The sequence below is a fragment of the Aulonocara sp. 'chitande type north' Nkhata Bay genome, linkage group LG7, assembly GCF_057382095.1.
Source record: "Aulonocara sp. 'chitande type north' Nkhata Bay isolate Kocher_YH1m ecotype deep benthic linkage group LG7, A_spYH_male_GT1.1, whole genome shotgun sequence".
Lineage (NCBI taxonomy): Eukaryota > Metazoa > Chordata > Actinopteri > Cichliformes > Cichlidae > Aulonocara > Aulonocara sp. 'chitande type north' Nkhata Bay.
In genome coordinates this window covers 2,025,810-2,049,842 of record NC_141350.1, presented here as the reverse complement: position 1 = coordinate 2,049,842, position 24,033 = coordinate 2,025,810, and the positions used below count along the sequence as shown (strand labels likewise).

General features: G+C 42.5%; 1 long non-coding RNA gene across 1 annotated transcript in view; it reads left to right on the top strand.

The window, feature by feature from the left end:
- The window catches only part of LOC147324277 (uncharacterized), a 118,307-nt gene that overhangs the window by 70,149 nt on the left and 24,125 nt on the right, over positions 1 to 24,033 (top strand). The gene's annotated exons all lie outside the window — the stretch shown is intronic.

Sequence of the window (24,033 nt, the reverse complement as noted above, 5' to 3'; positions counted from 1 at the left end):
ATTGATACCAAAAAACAAATCTTCAATACCAGTGTGTCACCCTCTGACAACTAAGCCGACTTTGATGCAGCTGAAAATCCAGTTTATTACACTCTGCCTTCTCACAGTAATGCAATACTATTACTTACACTGACTTTGTGTGTGTGTGTGTGTGTGTGTGTGTGTGTGTGTGTTTAAAGGGGTACACTATAGTTGAGGCCTACAGGGGAGAATGCTGAACCTTAGATGGCTTGACCTTATTTTAGATAGTCATGGTAGCATTTTCTGAGCCACAAAATTGCTTGGCATCACTTACGTTAAATATCAAATTATAGGTCTTCAAACCTCAAACCAGTTATACCTTAGGTGCAGGAGCAGGTGTCACGATACCCTTCTTCAAGACATTGGTTGTTTCAGTGGATTTCTCACCTGCCACACAGGAAGCCTGGTTTCGATTCCCAGCCGGTGCAGGAGCTTTTTTTTTTTTTTTTTTTTTTTGAAAAACATCAGTTACCAACACAATATGTGCAGATATGAACACTTTACAGCTGACTGTAATGTTCTGGAAACTTGTACACATCCCAGGTCCCCACCGGTTTATGAAGTGCTGGGGCTAACTGTGCCCGTGTGCTGGGAAGGTAACGGAAGGTAACTTCCTGCTGCAGTAATACCGGGCTAGCTCATTTTTCTTTTTAATAGTGTAATTTTATTCAACTTCAGATTCAGAAACGATATGAATTTGGCCAACAGTTAGGGTTGCCAACTCCCTGAAAAATAAATAAGGGACACCTCGTGGCCAGGGCCGGGCGACCCAGTTGTCTTCACCCTTCCCAGTGTGGTGAATTTTCTAGCTCTTTTTTTGTGTGTGAAATTATTTTTTTAACCATTTGACTTGAATTTGATTTAAGTAGATGCATATTCTATTCTTTGTGATATGAACACATGTGAAACAAATGATCATTTAGCCATTTATTTTTAGCTCAAAATGACAACATTAACACAGTAAAACAGGTCTCTTTCTTAAACAGAAGCCTGTCATGCTTAACTTTTGAGAATATAAGTAAATCTTTCTTTAAAAGAACTCTGTCCTGCTTAACTTAAAATTATAGAAAACAATAGAACAAAAATATTCTTGTAACAGTGCACATTTAGTGCATTTAGTACAATTGGCTTCAGTTGAGGTATTATTTCAGCTTTTCTAATGCTAATCAGCTGCTCCTGTTTGTAAACCCGCTTGCTCCCATGATTACGCATCTTAACTCATCATCATTATTAATCTATGTATTACTTTTATGTATTAGTCATGTATTTGTTGTAATCATCTATCCTTGCAGATGTTTATTACACAAAATAAGTTATATTATCACACTTCTGGCCACATAGCGCTGATATTCACTGCACATGCCCATATTAACTTTTTCCAGCCAGGTGTTTTCCTTTTCCCATTCTTCCCTTTCTCTGAGGGGAACAAACATTGCTGCTCTAATGCTGGGCTTACACTGTGCGGTTTTAGGCCCATTTTGAGCCGATTTTTGAGTGATCGGACCGATTTTGGCCTTCATCGTGCATCGTGTAGTATACGTGGGGTAAAGAGAAGTGATTAACACCTCACGACCAGCTCCCGATCATCAATCGCTCGTGAGGGTCTCACCACAGCCGCTCACACTGCTCGCGCGCAAACACGTAAACGTTGGTGTAAAAGATGGAGCAGCACGGCTGTGCAGCGTGTGATCTGGACACAAGCGATGGAGGCACAACTTGTAGAACTTTGGAAAGCTCATCTGAGCCTTTTCGATGTGGCATCACAAAATTATCACGACCACAACAACCGTGAAAACAGTTGGATTTACATGCTGCTCAATCACAGCTGCCTGATCATGTTTTTCATTAGCAATTTAGCAAAGTTGATGGTGGTGGTGGTGTGTCTGTGTGAGTGTAAGACGGAGAGAGAGAGCGCGACAGATTTTCTGTTATAACCTTCATTTTATGGAGGCACAGTGTGAGCACTCAGGTCGCATCAGAGCATCGGGCCGTATAGTGTGAGACCTGCATCGTGACCTACCAACTGCGAGTCAATCGTGCAGTTTGAGCAGGAGCTGAATAACGTGACTGAAAAAAATTGCACAGTGTCTGCCCAGCTTTAGGTTTACTGTCGTCCGAGACTTGCACCGCAGTGTCTGCGTTTGTTTCCCTGTTGGCCATGCTTCTTGTTGTGGTCATCTGTTGTCTTCCGGTATTTTCTCCGTAAGCGACCTTTCCTCGACCAATGAGATGAGCGGTAATCTGAATTGTCATACTCGTAAGTGTGCTGTCAGCTCATTGGTCACAAAGCAGGAGAGGGGCTGGGAATTATGTTTTCAAACAAAGCGTTAATTCCATTAAAAGTTATAGACTACTTTTGATTCTCACTGTATTACGGGACAAAGTGCGTCCCTTATTAGCTCAATACGGGACGTGTACTTTTGTTTCGAAATACGGGACGATTCCGTATTTTAAGGGACGGTTGGCAACCCTACCAACAGTAGAGATTTTGACTATCCGGTCTTTAAGTGATGACGTGATAAATTTTGCTTCCACGTCCAAACTACTCTGCATTTATTAAGGCTACTGTTTGGTCCGTTTACAGCATCCTGCCATGCGATTGCATTTGTCTCTAACCATCAGGATCCTTCACGTTAACTTTTATCAGTGGAAAAAAAGTTAGCTTGTTTATATTATGCTAACATAGCTGTGTAGCTAGCGATCACGTAGCACATCATTATATAGCAGCTAGCCCAACTTCAGTAACCCTACAAACGTCACTGCTGTTTAGTTTACTGTCTTCATTTATGCTGGAAGTGATAGCAGAGCCGTACGTTTGAATTTTCTCAGAAATCTCTCAGTCAGAACATGCTATATCATGTTTAGGTGGAAGCTAGCGAGCTAACTTCCTGCTAACTTCTAACTCCATTAAATTTCATAAATTGTGTTTTCATGGATGCCTGGATGTTAAACTTAATTGTTACACCTGGTAAAGCAGCAACGCTGATCATTTTATTACAGGTGAAAGAATTTAGACATTTTTTAACTCTCAGTGATGCTGGTGTTTGTTTGACTTTGGGACCTGCAGCGGAGTTTGGGCCCAGAGATGGCTAATAAGGTCAGACTTAAAGACCGAATACTGCTGTACCGCGATAGTGCATGTTGATGATGTCATCAAGCTGCGCCTGTTTTGGTCAAAAGCATCGCAGTGGCTGCAAGCATGGAGCTTACACGTGGGGAGGAGGTGCTCATAAAGAAGACCGGCGCGACGTCGGTCACATGCACCTGGTTTGGGTTTAAGCAGTCGGGTGTTAAGCAGAAAAATATCATCTGCAAATTATGCCGGGCGACAGTAATAGTGAAGAGACGAAGCACGTTTTGGAATATGAGGAAAACCCTGCACTCTCCACAAACGCCCAGTCAGTCAAGTGGAAAGAAAAAAGAGGCCCTACACACCAGCAGACTGATCTTTTCCAAAGGCACAGTTTGCACTTTATTTTAAACAACTTAGAATTTAGTGTTTTACTGATATTTAACTTTTTTATTCAAAAATTGTTGTGCATTTATCTTCATTTTTATTTGTAATGTAAGAACTTTGTGTTACAGTTTTTGGAAAAAGATCTGTTACATCGTAAAAATTATTTGAAAAGTTTTGTAATTTAAAAAATAAAAAAAACCTTTTGCACAATATATGTTCTTAAAACGGCATGCTATACTGTTCAGTCATTCTGACACACACACACACATACATATATATATATATATGAAAATAATATATCGCAATATATATCGTTGCTGCATATGCTTTGAATTACACTGCAATATGGATTTTAAGCCATATCGCCCAGCCCTATCTCCACCCATCACACCTGAGGATGATGTTAATAAAACCTGAACCAAACAACGCATGATGGGATAACATATGACAACATGTGTCCAGTAAATTGACCTTTTTCCTGAAACTCATTGAGCTCCTTGGACACAAATCTTTGGCGACTGCATTTGAGGTTTCCATCTTTGTGAGACAGACGCTGACAAGCCTCACCTTTATGTACGTCTGAGCTAATGTTGGACAATTAAAGTTAGCAACCGCTACATTCATGCATTCATTATGTTGCAATTTGTGCTGTGTTCTTACTTGTGTTCTTGGTTGAATAGCATTGTTGTGTTGCCCTGAATTGCAGCACTCTCCACATGACTTGTTCACCTTCTGTTGTGCAACACATTTAAATTGTGTTGTCTGTCTGTCTTTTAACACAGTGATGCTCATCTTCTAGCTGTGCGGTACAGGTAACAGCAGGCACGTCGTCACACAGTGATTTGTGGATCGCTTGGTGCACTTTTGCTTTGCCTTCTGTTGGAGAGAACACATAACCTGTGAAGCCTGAATATGCCTTATTTTGACAGGTTAGGACACCGACTATAACATTAAAGAGTTCACCATTAAGAACAGTGTTGGTGGTCCGTCTGCTTCACATCTCAACATAGAACAAAAGCAGTAGAATAACACATGAAGATGAAACCAGCTGTCAGAGGGTTTAATGTCAGAGCCAGACATATTCTTATATACCATAAAATATATGAAAGGTCAAAATCAAGGTCATTTCCACTAGGTCCTGTAAATAAAAGTACTTTGCTATAATAAACCGTTATTCTAGTGTAACTGTTTCATTCTTTTCTCAATTGATTTTTTTCTTATACTGAGAATAAGAAAGATTCTAAATAGAAGTAACTGACTATTAGATAAAGCACATTGTTGATCTGATTAAGCAACGTTATTCTGAAATGTGGTCAACTTTGTTTTTTGCTAGTTCACCTGTAAACCAGGTGCTATGAGCAACTCTGAAAGTAGAGTGTTTTCCGGCGAGCTGACATCATGGACTAAACACTTCAATATCATGTTTTTTAAGCTTAAATTATTCAGTTTGTCTACGTCTGCTCTCTTGTATGAAATGTGCTTTAGTGATGATTGGACTCGTGATGCTAAATGTAAATATATTTAGTGTCATATCCTCTCCATCAGCACTTTGTCTTTGACTGCTGTGGAGTTATAGATGTAACTGCTTGTTAAAAGCTTTAAAGCTCAATGCAAAAGATGGGAAAAATGATGTGTGTAGGTGGGAACACATTAAATGGAAAACAAATTAACGCTTACTGATGCTACTGTAGCAGTAATAAGGTGTTAGAGAAGTGCTTGTCAGCAGTGGTGACGAAATGCGTTCAAATGGCCCCTCTGGACATGACAAATAAAATGCAGGTGTCCAGAGGAAAAGATCCAGCAGTGGAAAGCACGATGGTGTACGTCAGGACCTTGACACGGGGAGGAGAACCTTTCCCCTTTAGCTGTAGGCTGTGCTGTTTATCTGAAGGGCAGGAATTCAGAGGAACAAGGGCACTGCAGAAACTAGAGGACTTTGATTTAGTAGCTAACTTATATACAGTCAATCTGCTTCCTTCTTGCCCACTCCTGAATGTTCAACACCTCAGTGCTGAGTTTCCCACCATCCTCATATAGTCTCCGAGAGTAAACAGCGCATAGACGTAAATAGTAACTCCCTTGCTGTAGTTTAGCTCACTTCCTGTTCACTTGCCCCTGGGCGAGAAGGCACAATGACGAACACCACCCACATTAGCTCCCCTAGCTGGCAGTCAGGCTGACGAGCAGGGTGACACGGGGGTCATTTGTTTCTGTCACGAGCACAGAAATAGTGTCCCAACTCCTCCTGGGGTGGACAAAGCAGGCACACATTCATTGGCCTGCAGCCTGGGCGGGATGTACTCTTGTTGTGATTACCTGCCTCTGCAGAGGAAGGGCTTTCTCTGAGGACCTATGGAAAAATGCTGCCGTCTGCCAAGCGCCATGATTAGCACCCCAGCCAGTTCCTGGGTCAGCTCAGAGGGCAAAAGTGTCTAGACCAGCCAGGGGGATTTCCACAGGCTCGAGCCTGAGCTGTAATTATTACTGCTAACAGCAGAGCCCCGACTCTCGGGGCCCAGTTGCACTTCATGCAGTTGTGCAGAGTTAAACTCCATTCAGTGTGCGGTGGGAGTCAGATCAGACATTGGCTTTACATATGGTTTGAATATTGCATTGTTAATGGCCCCAATTTTTCATTGAGTCGTGTTATTTGATGTGAGCAGATCAAGAGTTGGGCGGTTGGAAGCCAATTTGCTGATAAGTATCGAAAGTTAAATGTAAGAAAACTGTAGCTCTGGAAAAAAACAAACTTGATTGATTGGCGTTGCGTAGCTGTAGGGGGCCTCTTCTGCTCATTTCAGGATCTTCTGCCTTGTTTGCAGTGCTCTTACGCATCATTGTACTTTACAGAGTTGTTGTTGTTGCCAGCAAAAGCACAACCAGTTAATGGTTCGGAACTCTGGCTTATCTCGGCCATCAATGCAACAAAAGCTACAATTATCTACAAAATAAACTCACTTCCTTGATTGTTGGACAAATAATGCATTAAACAGTTCCAGATAAACCTCTGTGTTGCCAGCCCCTGTGGGGAAGGAGAGACTTTCAGGCCACCAGAACTGGAAGAGCAACTCATTGAGCTGCTCAGGAAGTGCTTTGGTTCCAGTGCTTCATAAAATATGAACACCTTATATAAGCAATTATTATTTGAAAAAACACTGTTTCATTCTTCATGAAAAGAGCTGCAAAACATGCCCCTGATGCTTTCTACCTGCCAACAAACTGAGCATTTCTTATATGTCAGCGTTTTTTCTCTCCCGGAGCCTTCTTTATATAGGCTCACATGTTATTTTTGGCTTTTTTTCTGACGTCCGCCTCCTCTCTCTCTGGCCCTTCTCCACGAGGGCCAAGAAAGCCTGGCACTCGCCTGAAGCTCTCAGCCAGTCCTGGGCAGCTGGGATCTGGGGGAGCTCCCTGCAGTTCCGCAGTGTGCTGGCAGCCCCCTTTCTCTTGCCCCCGCTACTTTTAATTCTGCCTTTTTACTCCAAGCCAGGCCCAGAATACAATACAGAGGAGCCCTGTGCTGGGAACAGAGACACACACCCTTAGGCGTGTACACACACATCCACACTTTTATAAACCATTGAAAGAGACAAGACCAAAGGCGTAAAGAGGAGCAGACGCCTCTCAGATGCTGGGCTTGGCTTCGTGTGGCACTCGACACAGACGGCTGCACACAAGATAACTGTTGTTTATTGTTTATGGAGGGACCCTCTGCCACACTCCGTGCTCTCTTCATCTGGAGACTCCTAAAGGCCCCCGGCCAAGAGCCACGGGGGAAAAGCAAACTGGAACTCTGTGTATCTACTGTATGTGTGCAAGTGTGTGACCGTGTGTGCAAAACGATCACACGTATGCAGTTGTGTTCACACGTTCAGCTGGTACGTGCACTTGTTGTATCTGGGACTATTCTTCTGCGACTTCCACGTCGAGTATGTGTTGTTTGTTCAGCGAGGGGTTAAGGAAGCCATGTTCTTCCACTGTGGTATTAGTCACAATAAAGTTATTACAGCAGGCCAGGGTACGCTTCCACTCGGACCTGACTAGTGATGCAATTCTACTATATTATGTAATAGATAAGTAATTGCACAGCCTGATTGAAGTACCTGCGGTTATTGAGCGGCACCTTATCATCATAGTGATATATCGCTAGGTTTCGCTTTCTTACGGTCAACGAGTGCTGCCGTAATTAACTTTTATCCTGGAAAGAAAACGTAAAATATTACGATGTCCGCTCCTCCCAGCCATTGTCCATGTGCTAAGCGATACTTCTCAGTCTGTGCCATGTTGTCAGACCATGAGAAATTCCTCCCTGATGGTGCATGAAAGCACTGTATTATCTTTTCACATTACCAACAATGTATCAAAAAGTCCATATTCGTCTTATAGTTGATATACTTTTTTTGGATGTCCCTCAACCTTTTACCAAAATGTGAAGTTGGTAGGAAAGAGGCTGCAGCTGGACAATTATCAGTCTAATGGCGGTAGAGCATGAATAGCCGGGTAGCCCTGGGCACTGTGAAAAGGTCCTGCTGACGACTGCACCGGCGGGGTCGCAGCCCCTCCGCGAAAGAGAGCGAGAGTAAACAGGCGTAATGGGGAGAGACTAAAAGAGACTTGGACTGTGTTCTTGTAAATAATTGCATTCATTGTTCTCTGCCACTGTTGGTTATGGTCACAAGCTGTTTGGTAGGCCCCTGTCTGTCTGGTGCTCACCATGAGCCTGGTGTCAACCCCTACGCCCGCAAGGGGAGCGACTTGTGCCAGGGGTGAGGATGCCAGCTCCCTGACCCAGTGGCCCTGCGTCTGATGTGCCCACGCCAGGAGCAAACAGTCCCTAGGCCTGCTCGGAGACTCGGGGCGTGCTGTGCGCATGCTGCTCCGCTGTTAAATAAAGCTGGTTCAAAGAGCACATTCTTGCCCCTAGCGCAGCAGCGAAATAGCAAGCTTTCTTGCTTGTAGTGTCAAAGCACCAGATTGTTTCACTTTATTGCTTTGCCTTTATCTCAGCTGACCCCGCTACAATCTGATTGGATGCACCGTGTTATTAGACTCTGTTGTTTGCTGTGGGAACAGCAGATGGCTTATTTGGACCAGATTACCTGTGCACCTTATCTTAAGTGTAGAATTCGTTCCAAGTGCTGAAGAAAGCTGTTTGTCCACATTGTGTATGTGGTGCAATACAGTTGAGCTTATCTGGACGTTAACACCCACTCATACTGTAAACATCAAATATTTAACCGGTGAAAAACTGTTGTCATCATTATGCATGTTTTATTGACTGTACTGTGGCCATAATTGCTGTTTGAGATTGGCCATTAAAATCTAGCAGTAGATAAGACCGTTACTATGATGACCGCAGCAAAATTTTAAAGTGGAAGCAGACTGTATGAACTGTGAATGGTAGAGCCAAATGCAGACACAAAAGAATGTGGAACAAAACTTGATATTTAACAAAAGCAGAGCCGTTTAATAAGGCAGATTTTTTTTTTTTTTTTTTTTGTGCAAAGTGCAAACAAAAGGCAAGACAAACTGATGAAAACTAACCATTAACCTAAACTGGGAGAACTAAACAAACAACATGAAGAACCCTGACATGACACGGGGCGACCGTGGCTCAGGGGGTTGGGAATCGCATCTGTAACCGGAAGGTCGCCGGTTCGATCCCTGGGCTCTCTGTCCTGGTCGTTGTGTCCCTGGGCAAGACACTTTACCCTACTTGCCTACTGGTGTTGGCCAGAGGGGCCGATGGCGCGATATGGCAGCCTCGCTTCTGTCAGTCTGCCCCAGGGCAGCTGTGGCTACAACTGTAGCTTGCCTCCACCAGTGTATGAATGTGAGAGTGAATGAATAGTGGTATTGTAAAGCGCTTTGGGTGCCTTGAAAAGCACTATATAAATCCAATCCATTATTATTATTATTATTATTATGACCCTGAACATACCTGGACAGGAAACATGGCGAGAAACAACAGACGACCTGCCGACGAATGAAAGAAAACACACAGACTAAATACACACAGGAGGCGATCAAGGGAAGTGGAAACACAAGGGGAAACAGCTGAGGCTAATCTGACATAACGAGACAAAGAAAGCAAACCTGCACGCAGACTTCCAAAATAAAACAGGAAACACCATGGAATGACGTAGACATGATAACACAAGCTGGACAACATGAACAAGAACACAACACAGAACACCTAAGTGAAACGTAACTAGACTTAAGGCAACCAAATGTTGCCTTAAGTCTACATTTGGTTGCCTTAAGGCAACCAAATGTAGACTTGACATATGTTACTCAACATATGTCAAGGAATAACTTAAGAACTGAAAACGCAAACTGAAAACGCTGGGTCAGAGACCCACGATCGTGACAGGAACACTGTGACAAGTCACTAACAATAATGATTGTTCGGTAGCTATCTGGTCTTTAAGTCTGAAGTTACTCCAAGCTTCAATTTAACAGAGTTAGAAGTTAGCAGGAAGTTAGCTCGCTAGTTACCTAAACATGATATTGCATGTTCTGACTGAGAGATTTCTGAGAAATTTCAAACGTACAGCTCTGCTGTCACTTCCAACATAAATGAAGACAGAAAACTAAACAGCAGTGACGTTTGTAGGGTTACTGAAGTTGGGCTAGCTGCTATATAATGATGTGCTACGTGGTAGCTAGCTACACAGCTATGTTAGCATAACATAAACACAGTGAAGCTGGAGAATGAACGCTAACTTTTTTCCACTCGATAAAAGTTAACGTGAAGGTTCCTGATGGTTAGAGACAAATGTAATCGCATGGCAGGATGCTGTAAACGGACCAAACTGCAATCAGGAGAACAACTGAGATAATCCATCCACAGGACCAAAGATGATCAAAGAGACAAATGTTACAAAACGGGAACGGTAATGTACAAATGTCTTATCTCTGAAGTAGAGAACAAAAACAAGCACAGCCCAAAACAGCATCACACACAACCTGTAAGGATAGAACCTCAATCATGACTGTGGGGCTCCGGTAACAGCGACGGTGCCAGCGGTGAAGTGGAACGCACGAGCTGTGCTCGGCAATGGAAGGCAGATGCTCCCAGGCTCCTTCTTACCATCTACAATCACCGCTCTCATTTCTCCATCCGCTGATAGGTTTAAGAGAATTTGAAAAAGGGGCCTCCCTCACAAGGGTGACGTCTGACTTTACTATATGGAAAATGTCTGAGAATAAATGCAGACCTCTGTAACCAAGTGGAATTGGATCAAATCTGCCCCAGGCCACCGCGTTTGATCTGCAGCCCTCTTCGGTACAGCAACCCACATTTTAGTGAACAGCACATCAGGAAGTTATGGTATTTGGTCATGTATTAATCTGACATCACAGAGGGGGAAAACAATTTTCATATGTTGCCTGACATTATGAAAATGTAAGGTCTTGAATTCGTTCATTTATTCTCATCTTGTCTTTGTTACTGCTTGTTGGGGGTTTTTTTTATTTAACATCCTGCAAAACCGGTAACCAGGTTGGTATAATGGGTTTGTTTCTTTTAGTTTGATATTGTGTACATTATGCTGTTGAGTACTTGCATCTGTGGTACATTCCTGCACAGCCAACAGAATTTCTAACCCACCAGCTGAAGTACAACACAATGCTTGGATTAAATCGAGCTTTTTATATGCCTCTTGACATCATCCTGTTGCAAATAGCATGTCCTTCATATGTGTTACAAGAATAATTGTAGGTGGGGAATGTTTTATCAAGTTGACTGAGGTCAATCACTACACCACAATGAAGCAGAGATCAAAGACAAGAGGGAACAAAAACTCTATAGACCTACAGGTAGTTTAGCAGTTAAACTGGAAATATGAAACACTCACCCACGCACATTCAGTTTCCCAGCTAGTGTGGGATGATCCCTAAAGATGTGAAACTCAAACTGTTTTGTGTGTTGGTTTTGATCATGTGTTTGACATCAGATGATGGATAGGTGTTAAACGCTATGAATCACAGAGGAAAAGTTCTTTTATTTAGCAGATATACTTGCAGGTTGTGATTTTAAAGGTCGATAAAATAAATAATGCAACAAAGTAATGTTGCTGTTTATACGGCCAATTGCTCTAAAATGTGTCTCGAAAGAAAAGATGCTATTCAAATATCTCAGCAGCTAAGCAGTTGATAGATGTCTGAGATGGTTTTATCGTTGCATGCTATTAATTCTGTGCTTGCATCAGCCATTCCACAAACTCACATGAAAGTGTGACCCACTGCTCTGCTGTGGAAATGGCATCAGAAAAAATCGAACAAAATAAAAACAGATGGAAAGAGAAATGACTACAAGTGAGCGAGAGCATGCATACTCGCACCAAATACAGTGGCTTGCAAAAGTATTCGGCCCCTTGAACTTTTCCACATTTTGTCACATTACAGCCACAAACATGAATCAATTTTATTGTAATTCCAGGAAAGACCAACACAAAGTGGTGCACACGTGAGAAGTGGAACGAAAATCATACATGATTCCAAACATTTTTTTACAAATAAATAACTGCAAAGTGGGGTGTGTGTAATTATTCAGCCCCCTGAGTCGATACTTTGTAGAACCACCTTTTGCTGCAGTTCCAGCTGCCAGTCTTTTAGGGTCTGTCTCTACCAGCTTTGCACATCTACAGACTGAAATCTTTGCCCATTCTTCTTTGAAACAGCTCCAGCTCAGTCAGATTAGATGCACAGCATTTGTGAACAGCAGTTTTCAGATCTTGCCACAGATTCTCGATTGGATTTAGATCTGGACTTTGACTGGGCCAGTCTAACACATGGATATGTTTTGTTTTAAACCATCCCATTGTTGCCCTGGCTTTGTGTTTAGGGTCGTTGTCCTGCTGGAAGGTGAAGCTCCGCCCCAGTCTCAAGTCTTTTGCAGACTCCAAGAGGTTTTCTTCCAAGATTGTCCTGTATTTGGCTCCATCCATCTCCCCATCAACTCTGACCAGCTTCCCTGTCCCTGCTGAAGAGAAGCACCCCAGAGCATGATGCTGCCACCACCATATCTGACAGTGGGGATGGTTCAGAGTCATGTGCAGTGTTAGTTTTCTGCCACACATAGCGTTTTGCATTTTGGTCTCATCTGACCAGAGCAGCTTCTTGCGCATGTTTGCTGTGTCCCCCACATGGCTTGTGGCAAACTGCAAACGGGACTTCTTCTGGTTTTCTGTTAACAATGGCTTTCTTCTTGCCACTCTTCCATAAAGGCCAACTTTGTGCAGTGCACGACTAATAGTTGTCCTGTGGACAGATTCCCCCACCTGAGCTGTAGATCTCTGCAGCTCGTCCAGAGTCACCATGGGCCTCTTGGCTGCATTTCTGATCAGCGCTCTCCTTGTTGGGCCTGAGTTTAGGTGGACGGCCTTGTCTTGGTAGGTTTACAGTTGTGCCATACTCCTTCCATTTCTGAATGATGGCTTGAACAGAGCTCCGTGGGATGTTCAAGGTTTGGGAAATCTTTTTGTAGCCTAAGCCTGCTTTAAATTTCTCAGTAACTTTATCCCTGACCTGTCTGGTGTGTTCTTTGGACTTCATGGTGTTGCTGCTCCCAATATTCTCTTAGACAACCTCTGAGGCCGTCACAGAGCAGCTGTATTTGTACTGACATTAGATTACACACAGGTGCACTCTGTTTAGTCATTAGCACTCATCAGGCAACGTCTATGGGCAACTGACTGCACTCAGACCAAAGGGGGCTGAATAATTACGCACACCCCACTTTGCAGTTATTGATTTGTAAAAATGTTTGGAATCATGTATGATTTTCGTTCCACTTCTCACCTGTGCACCACTTTGTGTTGGTCTTTCACCTGGAATTCCAATAAAAAATTGATTAATGTTTGTGGCTGTAATGTGACAAAATGTGGGAAAGTTCAAGGGGGCCGAATACTTTTTGTACAATCTCCTAAATTTATGATAGTAAGAGTTTTTTTCGGTTTTTTGTACATGGCTGTAGATCTTCAAAGGATTACATTCAATTCACTTCACTTTTATTTACACAGCGCCAAATCACAGCAGCAGTCGCCTCAAGGTGCTTTATACTGTAAGGTAGACCCTACAACAATACATACAGAGAAAAACCCAATAATCATATGAGCCCCTATGAGCAGCACTTTGGTGACAGTGGGAAGGAAAAACTCCCTTTTAACAGGAAGAAACCTCTAGCAGAACCAGGCTCAGGGAGGGGCGGGGCCATCTGCTGTGATTGGTTGGGGTGAGAGAAGGAAGACGGGATGAAGACATGCTGTGGAAGAGAGACAGAGGTTAATTTCTGGACGACTGGATTTAGTGAGAATCAGTGCTGATGTGCACTTGTTTTTGTAAAGTCAAAGATAATTAGTAAAGCTCTACAAAGAGCACAAAGATCCAAGTTAAACGCCTGCTCCCACTAAAACAATCGTGTATGTAAACCTCTCGAGCATCAGAGTGCCCACAGTTGCATTAGTGAGTAATCTTACATCTGATGTAACACCACATGGATGTAGACAACAAACTGTGTCCTTGAGCAAAGGGAAGGGCACCATGAGTAGATAACCCACATTTCTATACCGGTCCACTTGATTGTCATAGTTTCTTAGATTTTTTTTTTTTTTTTTTTAAATACTTTATACCGTCCTTAAAAATCTGAGAATCTATTTCGGTGCAGATTGCAGCACATGTTCCCAGTGCTGTGCTTTTCTTTATTTCCTTCCTCATTGTGTGTAATCTTGTAGCTCCCTTTCACATCTGTTTGCTCCCTTCAACTTGAACCAGAAAATCAATCTGCCATACGTGTTGTCAAACAGTGATGTCGACGCTGGTCTACCCATCCATGGGGCCAGACGTGGCTGACTCGAGATCTGGTCTGAAATGTTTAAAATTAGTTGGCGCAGGCCGCTCGCAAACCCGCAGCTTTATACACGCATATAAGCATGCATATACACTCATACCCCCTCTTTCCAAGTTAAATTAAAGTCAGATCACTATTAATATGCTTTTCTGTAAATGCAGCTTGACTTCTTCAGCCAGCCTGTTCGCATCCCTCAGTGTGAGACTCATTCAGAAGCCATGTTTTGCTCACCCTATGCCACTCACTAATTGACGAATGCATTCGATGTGAGGTGTGGTGGATGGAGATCGGGATGCATGGCAATCATATGTGACTAAGCCCACTAAGAGTCTGATGTGGGAACCATTAGCGCACAGCATCAGTAGAAGCATGGAGGCACACGTGGAGTGTGCAGCTTGAACAAATAAGGTCCTCTGTGTTTTGGAGTGAATAACCCTGCTGCCTTATTACCAGTTTGAAGTGTGGTTTGCTGGCGATGACATCAATGACAAACAGAGCGCTCTGGTTTCCTCCTAAGGGATGGAAACTACTGCTTTGAACTTAAACAACTTCTCCATTCATTCCTTATGGGATGGAGTCCTGCGTGATCTGTGCAAAGGCTCGGATTCTCCAGTAAAATGTGACTTATTTTAATATTAAGCTGTTTTACACATTGCCATGAGACTGCCAGAGATTAAATTTAGCTGTTACATTACAATGATGCTTCAAGGAGAATGTTAACATTTTAAGAAAATGGTAAACAAGTTGAGTCAGACTGATTAGACACATTTTGTCCTAATTTCCAATGGAGCTAAGAATGAGTTTGCACCCTTAGGGCCCTTAGACTGCAACTGGGGGCTGTAATGTGCAATTTCAAGGGGTAAGGTCATATTGGTGCAACTACAAAATAAACATACAGTGGTGTGAAAAAGTGTCTGCCCCCTTCCTGATTTATTATTTTGTATGTTTGTCACACTTTAATGTTTCAGATCATCAAATGAATTAAAATATTAGACAAAGATACCACAGTAAACACAAAATGCGGTTTAGAAATAAATGTGTTTATTATTAAGGGGGAAAAATCCAATCATACAATGCCCTGTGTGGAAAAATTACACTCCCCTGCTATAACATAAGTTACTGTGGTGTATCCCATCTTTGGAAAACCGAGTTCACTTTCTCTAGCCACACCCACACTTATTCTCAATTAAGAAATCACTTAAATAGGACCTGCCTGACAAAGTGGAGTCGACCAAAAGATCCTGAAAAGCAAGACATCGTGCCGCAATCCGAGGAAATTCAGGAACAAATGACATGTCCGAGTCTATAAAAGGTTATAAAGTCATTCCTAAAGCTGTGGGGTTTCCAACGAACCACAGTTGGAGCCACCGTGCACAAATGCCAAAAACATGGCACGGTGGTGAACCTTCCCAGGAGTGGCTCCTCATCAATGACCCACCAAAAAGGCCACTAAAGACCCAGAACAGCATCCAAAGCACTGCAGGAACATAAGATAATATTAATAAACACAAAACACTGAGTCATCAGACTCGGGACCATGACAGATCCACAAGACGTTTGGGGAAATACTCTGTGGACTGGCGAGACAAAAGGTGAACTTTTTCTAAGGTGTGTGTTACATCTGGCATGAAGTTAAACAGTAAAACGTGGTGGTGGTACTGTGATGGTCTGGTGGCGGTTTTACTGCCTCAGGACCTGGAAGACTTGCTGTGGTAAATGGAACCTGCTGTCTACCAAAACATCCTGAGGAGAGTGTCTGGCCAAAATGAAGCATTGGTCAAAGGCCTGGCCTGAATCCTGTTGAGATACTGTGGCATGACCTTTAAAAGGTCGTCTATTCCCGAAAACCCTCCAACACGGCTGAATTACAACAATTCTGCAGAGATGAGTGGGCCAAAGTTCCTCCAAAGCTCTGTGAAAAAATTGTTATTGCAGGTCATCGCTATCGATTGGTTACAGTTGTTGAAGCGAAGGGTGGCCAAACCAGTTATTAGGTTTAGGGGCCAATCACTTTTTCACACAGGGCCAAAATATGAAATCAGGAAGGGAATTATTTTTCACAGCGCTGTGTTTATAAAAAGAAATTAGTAGTTCTGGTCTGACTGCATTATAAAAAAGCATCTTTCAACTATTGTCTCCACAATATTTACATGATAAGTATCCTTTGTAGAATGCTAACACTGTTAACCTGATATGCTTGATTTAACCCTAAACTGTAGCTGACATGTTGAGTCCATTGTTCTTCTTCCAACATCAGTCCCTTGATGGTGAAGCAGGGCTGCAAAATGTCCCGGCACCCTCTGTCATCCATCACAGCTCTGTTGGCCATCAATGTAAAATGACATTGAAAAACACACTTGGCTTGTACTTGTCACTCCGCATAGTTACAAAGCTAAAGCATCGCTGCTTTATTTTTGTATAAAACATCCTTCTGTGTTTGCTCTTGCTGTAATATTAGCACTTTTTCTTTTTTGTTGAGCAGAGATGGCACCATCTGATGTCAGCTGATGCTTTTGACAGTGATCTGCCCTTTATAACAACGACAAACAACTTTCTAAGCAATTCTTGAGAAATACACTTAGATGAGAAGACAAGTGTGAGGTCAGTCATTTCAAAGCTGTTATTTGTGTGTGTGTGTGTGTGTGTGTGTGTGTGTGTGTGTGTGTGTGTGTGTGTGTGTGTGGCAGTGCTGGCCCTGCAGTGGGCCGGCGACCTGTCCAGGTTGTACCCTGCCTTTCACCATATGGCAGCTGGGATAGGCTTCAGCCCACGCACCCCACACCCTGTGCCACTCCTGAAATGGATAAGTGGAAGAAAATAGAAAAATTGATGAATGGTATTAAAAATAAAGCCCTTCCTTAAAGGGCTTAGTCATATAGTGTGGGTCCACTGCTACATTGAGCAGTCGTATGTAACCTGCTTGAGTGTTCAGGCTGCTGAGTACCCTCTTCTGCTTCGTCAGCCTCACACAAGAGTTTATCAAGTGAACTGTGCGAAGGCATGACGGTGGACGACTTTGGAAGCGAGTGCTTACTGTACGTGGAGATGCAGTATGTGTGTATTAATGTGTCAGGATCCCAGTGCACGTGTTTGTGTTTGCGTGTCATATGCGTTTGAGCTCTGATGCGCATGCATATGTTGTCTCGCTCGGGGACTTTGTCCTCTGATAGGTGTGCCAGCCAGTCAGCTGAGAGAGAGGGAGCGGAAAACAAGATCTGAAGCAAGCCGTGGTGTTAGAACTGGGACAAAGACGAAAGAAAACAAGGGTTAGTTGCAGGGAATTGGAGATAAGAGCAAATGTGAAAAAAATGTGGCGCCGGAGGGCAGTTTGTAACTTTGAACCTTGTTCCAGATGTTTGTAGATTGCAAATATTAAGAATGTAACATAGCAAGCACAAGTAGGATAAGAGTACAGGTGCTTTACAGCCAAGTAATTTATAATTTCTTTAACTTGAATAACTACTACGCTAATTTGTGTCTTGGTTATCCAGCTGAGTAAAGTGTAACTTTCTAATAAAATCATTGTTTTCTGTAAAATTGTATCGTAGATGATGATGTCAGTTTGAAGAGATTTTGATAAGTGGAAACCTTGATGATCATATGTGGTAACATTTAACTGCACATGTAAGAATGAAAATGACATTCTCACTGTTAGCTGACTGTTGGAGCAAACAGAAGACTTGCTGTCATGCATGCTGTTGACAAGAAATGATGCCTAATGACGTCATTAGGTAAAGGACAAACAGTAATGGCACTGACCGACCCAAGCACTCTTTGAACTCCAAATGAATTGCAGGTCTTGCAGCAGCTGTTCAGGATGACCTTACCCCACAAAAATCAATCAGCACAAATATACTGGGAAGGCTTTGGTGTAATGGGAAAGTATGTGTATGTGTGTGTGTTGGTTTCGTTGTCCACCAGTTTGTTTGTTGTCTGGTCCAGCGGGTGATGGATGTTGCAGAAAAACAGGAATCTTCCCAGAAAGTCTTTTGATGTTTTGACACATTATCACAGTTCGCCACGGTCCTTCCATCCCTTTCAAAGATCTTTTTTCCACTGACCCATGTTCAATAGATTGGACTACTGGACTTGAACCAATGGAAAACTCTTCCATGAGCCAGTCAAACACACATTGCAAGTGTCAAGGTGTTCTATTCAGTGATTGAAAGATGCCATTGCACTTATTAACCTTCCTGTCCAGTCCAAGCCTCGTACAGGACAATAGGCGAATAAATCATGTGGTTTAATAAGCATCAGGCACATACAGTACAGCCCACTGCTTGTTTGCCAGGGTTTTCCTGCCATTTGGGTACTGGATCAGACACGTTGCCTTTCAGTCTGACTGATTCGGGTTGCCACCACAGTAGGCGACGCTTTGTCCAGTAGCGTCACTACATTGTCTGTGTTTTATTTTTATTTCTTTTTGTTCCCGTCACACATTATGTGTCACGTTGTTGGGGAGTACCTATTGCTCTTGCACATGCAAACGTGGGCTGTGGTAAGTGTCGGTTATCTCATTCTGGAAAAGCAGTGCCCTTGTTGCTTCATATAGCCGAGCTCTAGTGACCGGCTATTGATAAGGCTAATGTCTCCCGATAGCTACCAAGCTTTCAAGTCCCGGCACAAAACCGCCGGCTCCCTTTTATGTTGTTTTCCCAAGCCAAGGACAGACAGGCCTGCCTACAGGATCGAGCTGGCTAATCAGTAATCACTAACTTGCTGAGCCCAGCAGTCCCTTTCTTTTCATCCCTTCTTCTTTATCATCTTCCTCCTTTGCTTCTTCCTTTTCCCTAAATTTACTATTCTTCTGTTTATCTTTATTTTTCATTCTCAATTCATTTCATTTCATTTTCAATCTCTAAACTTTTAATGATGCTGATTTGTTTTCTTACTTATGTTAGTTCTTTATGCTTTTTACTTTCTCTCAGGCCCCTCCCTTCTTGTGAGTTCCTCCTTTGCTCGTCTTCGTTTACTTTTTTTATGCCCCACCGCAGAGCAAATGCCGCCTCTTTAGCCTGCTGATGAATCAGGATACAGAAGGAGGATCAAGAGGTCTGTGGGCCATAACTGTGCCACAGACATATGGCATGATATTAAAACATTAGTACCACTATATGACTTTATTTAGGACTTGCCAAAGAAAATTGATTAGGTGACAGAGATGGAACAAAAGAAGAATCCTCTTTAGCCACCCTGACTGAGCTTCTGCTTTTAGAGCCAACAGACACAGTTGCTCTCCAAACTTGTTGAGAAGCGATTTGGCTGTTTGGCCTCTTGCTCCAAGACACTCCCACCTCTGTCTGTTTTCTGCAGTCCTTCTGTCTTTAGCGTTATTCCAAATTCTGGCTAATCCTCACCTGCAAGCATACAACAACATTTTTTAATTGTTAGCATTTAAATGTTTGTGAGATTTGTAGCAGTGTAAGCAGAATCACTTCTTGTTCAGTAGCATGCTGTCCACTTTCGCTTACATTTGTAGACCTTGACTGAGACAAACGAATAAAATACAGTGTAATTAAATGCTGTCGCCTTTATGAATAACCAATAAGTAATGTTGACAACCGAACATGATACCTGAACAATTTTACTTTCAAAATTTGTTCCTTGACAGGTTCAAGTTGTTACATCACAAAAATTGTACCATAGTAATAATAATACTATAGAAGCATGACCTGAGAGATCAGAACACTGTTGTGTGTTATTGAGTCATCGGTTTAATAATAATAAATATGGATTGCATTTACATAGTGCTTTTCGGGACCCCTCAAAGCGCTTTACAATGCCACTATTCATTCACTCTCACATTCACACACTGGTGGAGGCAGCTACAGTTGTAGCCACAGCTGCCCTGGGGCAGACTGACAGAGGCGAGGCTGCCATATCGCGCCATCGGCCCCTCTGGCCAACACCAGTAGGTGACTGTCTGAGCCGTGGCTCGAACCGGCAACCTTCCGATTACAAGATGAACACCCAAAACCTAACTCTTGAGCCACGAGCGCCAATGTTAAGGCATGAACAAGAAGCATTCAGAGTGCCTTCTGTGATGTAATATATACAATATCGCGTGTATTCAGTACAGAATGGCATTACAGTGTGTATGTAAATCCCTACAGTCAGCCATTTATAACTTCTCTTTTTTCCCCCGACAGAAGAAAACTCTGAGAGATTTTTCCTGGATATTATGGAATCGGGGCTTTTAGTTGTCTTTCTCACTCTTTAGTGTTCAAATTCCTGCAACATGAATATTAAAAAAAGTATTTCTTCAAATGCGTCTCTTGTTCTTTATAGGTCAGCGTTACATAACCGAGCATCTCTCTTCTGATTAAACTTCTGCGTTCTCATTTGAATTTGTGAGGTTGCTGTTTGCAGTGAGTATTAGAGAGAACAGTATTTTGTTATCATTTATATTGTAGTATTACCAAGTTGATGCTAAATAGTAACCACATTACTTTATACAGCAGAATGTTTCGTATTCGCTTCTGGGTAGGTTCAGTTCCATCCACAGTGTTAGCAATAAAAGCAATATTAACATTTTTATTTTTCACTAACATCAGAACAAACTGTATTTACTTCACATTGCTTTCTATCTATATAATCATAAGACAGGTTTCAGAATATCTCAGTTTCACCTTTAACTACAAACACAGTGTCGTGTCCTGGATAAACACAATGTGTAATTTGTAGATACCTTGTTAGCATTGTAGCTTAGTGGATATGGAAAATAATGATTTTCAGCAGCAAAGCATATGGACATTATCTGCAATATTATCCATTGTCAGTCATTTTAAATTAACACTTCAGTAGCTCGTGTGTGCTTTGATTAACTTGATGTTAGAGAAGCTGTGACACCGTGACTGAGGTGGGTGGTCATTGTTCAATTCCATTCAGCTTTATTCATACAGCGCCAAATCACAGCAACAGTCGCCTCAAGGCGCTTTATATTGTACAGTAGACCCTACAATAATAGATACAGAGAAAAACCCAACAATCATGTGACCCCCTATGAGCAGCACTTTGGCGACAGTGGGAAGAAAAAATTCCCTTTTAACAGGAAGAAACCTCCGGCAGAACCAGGCTCAGGGGAGGGGCGGGGCCATCTGCTGTGATTGGTTGGGGTGAGAGATTGTTCTTCACAGGCTCGTCTTGTAATCGGAAGGTCGCCGGTTCGATCCCCTGTTCTGTCTGTCCTGGTCGTTGTGTCCTTGGGCGAGACACTTCACCTACCGCCTACTGGTGTTGGCCAGAGGGGCCGATGGCGCGATATGGCAGCCTCGCCTCTGTCAGTCTGCCCCAGGGCAGCTGTGGCTACACCTGTAGCTGCCTCCACCAGTGTATGAATGTAAGAGTGAATGAATAGTGGAATTGTGAAGCGCTTTGAGGGTCTCGAAAAACGCTATAAATGCAATCCATTATTATTATTATCATTATTTCCCAACACTGCAGAAAACAGTATGAAAACTTAAAATTATTTACAAAATTGTATTTTCCACAAAACTAAAAACATATCAGCTATTTGCTGTTAGACAGGAGTGACTTTATGGCATGATGTCTATCTCTCCAACAGTGATGCTTTGCACGCTGACCTCCGCTGCTAATCCACAAACTAGTTCACCAGCTGGTCCAAATGCATTGTAAGTAGAGGAAATGACCTCAGAGGAGAGGAAAGCGTTATCATTTCTGTCCAGGACATCCTCAATACAGCAATGTCACCCAGCAGCATGGCTGGGAGATAAAGGCCTGCAGAGGAGACTAGACTTCTATTTTTCATTAATTTACTTTTTTCTTTCCAGTGTAGTTTAGTGTCAGTGGGCCTTCCTTATTTCTGTTTTTATTATTTAAAAATATTTGCTTTTATTTTAGATTTTATTATCCTGAATATTATTTTTTTCTAATAATATATTACTGGTATTCACGGGCAAGATTTCCCTCTTTACTTTCTTGCAAAGACGCCATCAATTCATCCTATGTGAGATCAACCTTACATAGACTAAAACTGAAGAGCACTTTGTCTATATTTGAAATATTTTTGAATATTTAAAATACTTCATCTACATTCCAAACAACATTCTTTTGTTTTATTTTTTATTTTTTTCTTTCTCCACACTTTCTCCTGTGAGATTTCCATCAGTAATGGGGGACATCTAAAAGCTGACGTGTACCGTAAACCTACACATATGGATCAGTATTTAAGGTTTGACTCTCATCATCCACTGGAGCACAAACTGGGCGTCATCAGGACGCTACAACACAGAGCGAACACCATCCCCACTGACACAGCAGCCAGGGAAGCAGAAGAACATCAAGAAGGCCCTGAGTAAATGTGGTTATCCCCACAAAGCTGGGAAGGCTCCTAAAGAAAGCTCCAGCCGATCCAGGAGAGAAGAACAACCGCTGCCTAAGTGAAAACCTGTAGTGATCCCGTACGTGTCAGGAGTATCGGAGCAGCTGAGACACATTTTTTCTAAACATCAGGTCTCTGTGGCTTTTAAACCCCAAAACATGCTGCGGCAAAAACTGGTCCAGCCCAAGGATCGGGTCCCCGACACAAACAGAGTAACATAGTGTACACTGTTAAGTGCAGGAGGATTGCCAGGATTTATACATCGAGGGAACCAAACAACCTCTGGCTACAACACAGAAGAGCCACCTGCAGTCTATTCACACCTACAGGCCAGTGGACACTCTTTCAATGATGAGGATGTAACATCCTGGACAGGGAGGAACGCTGGTTTGAGGGCGGAGTCAAGGTGGCCATTTACGTGAAAAGGGAAAGACCGTCTCTGAATCGAGGAGGGGGCCTAAGGGTACATCTGTCACCATCTTACAATGCTGTGATTGCAGCCATTCCCCAACTCTCTGTGAATGGGACTCATGGTTATTGATCAGTGGTCATGAGAATTTGCATAATTAAGATTAAGGAACTGACCTCACAGCCCATTGTCCCTCAGTGGGCTGGTTTCAGTCATTATGCAAATGTACGGTTATAAGGTTGAAACCTGCAGTCAGCTGAGACTGAAGACGTCACCTGATGATGACGAAACGTTTCTCCCACAAAACACTGCGTCCAGATGAACAGATTAAACTTCTGGAGATTTTCTTTCCTGGATGATTGAGATGCATCAACACATTGTTTTTTTTCTTATTTCTGTATCTTGTTGTCTTTTGTTTGTTTTCCAAACTTTTGTGAACCCTTTAGGAATACACCTCCACGGCTGTTAGCTGAGCAGTCTCCATGTGTCATGCGCCTCCTTTTCAGTAAATAAAGTTGTACGCATGTTTGAGTGAAATACACAGGCTCTATCGTGTCTCGCACAGAAATGGGACTCAAACACTGCAAAGAGTTTTTCTTTGTTCTTTCTTAATTGATTTTCTTCTTTGAACTTTAACTTTTTTTAAACTTTTTTTACACATGTTTATGCATAATTCTTTTTACTGAGCATTTCCTGTAGTGTAGCTGGAGCTGCACAGAAACTTGCACATTTTTCTTTTACTTCTATTCTTAAAGTTTTTCTCAGATGCATCAAGCAGCGAAGGTGGTGTTTTATGACATTTTTGCTTAGTATGCAGTGCAAACAAACAGCCAGAATGAAAATCTTCCAGGCATTGCTTGAATATAAAGAAGGTTCACATTGTGTGAAAGCGTGACCGTTGTAGTGGGTTATTGTAGCCCCCTTAGTTTAAGCAGGGAACACATTCCACCCCA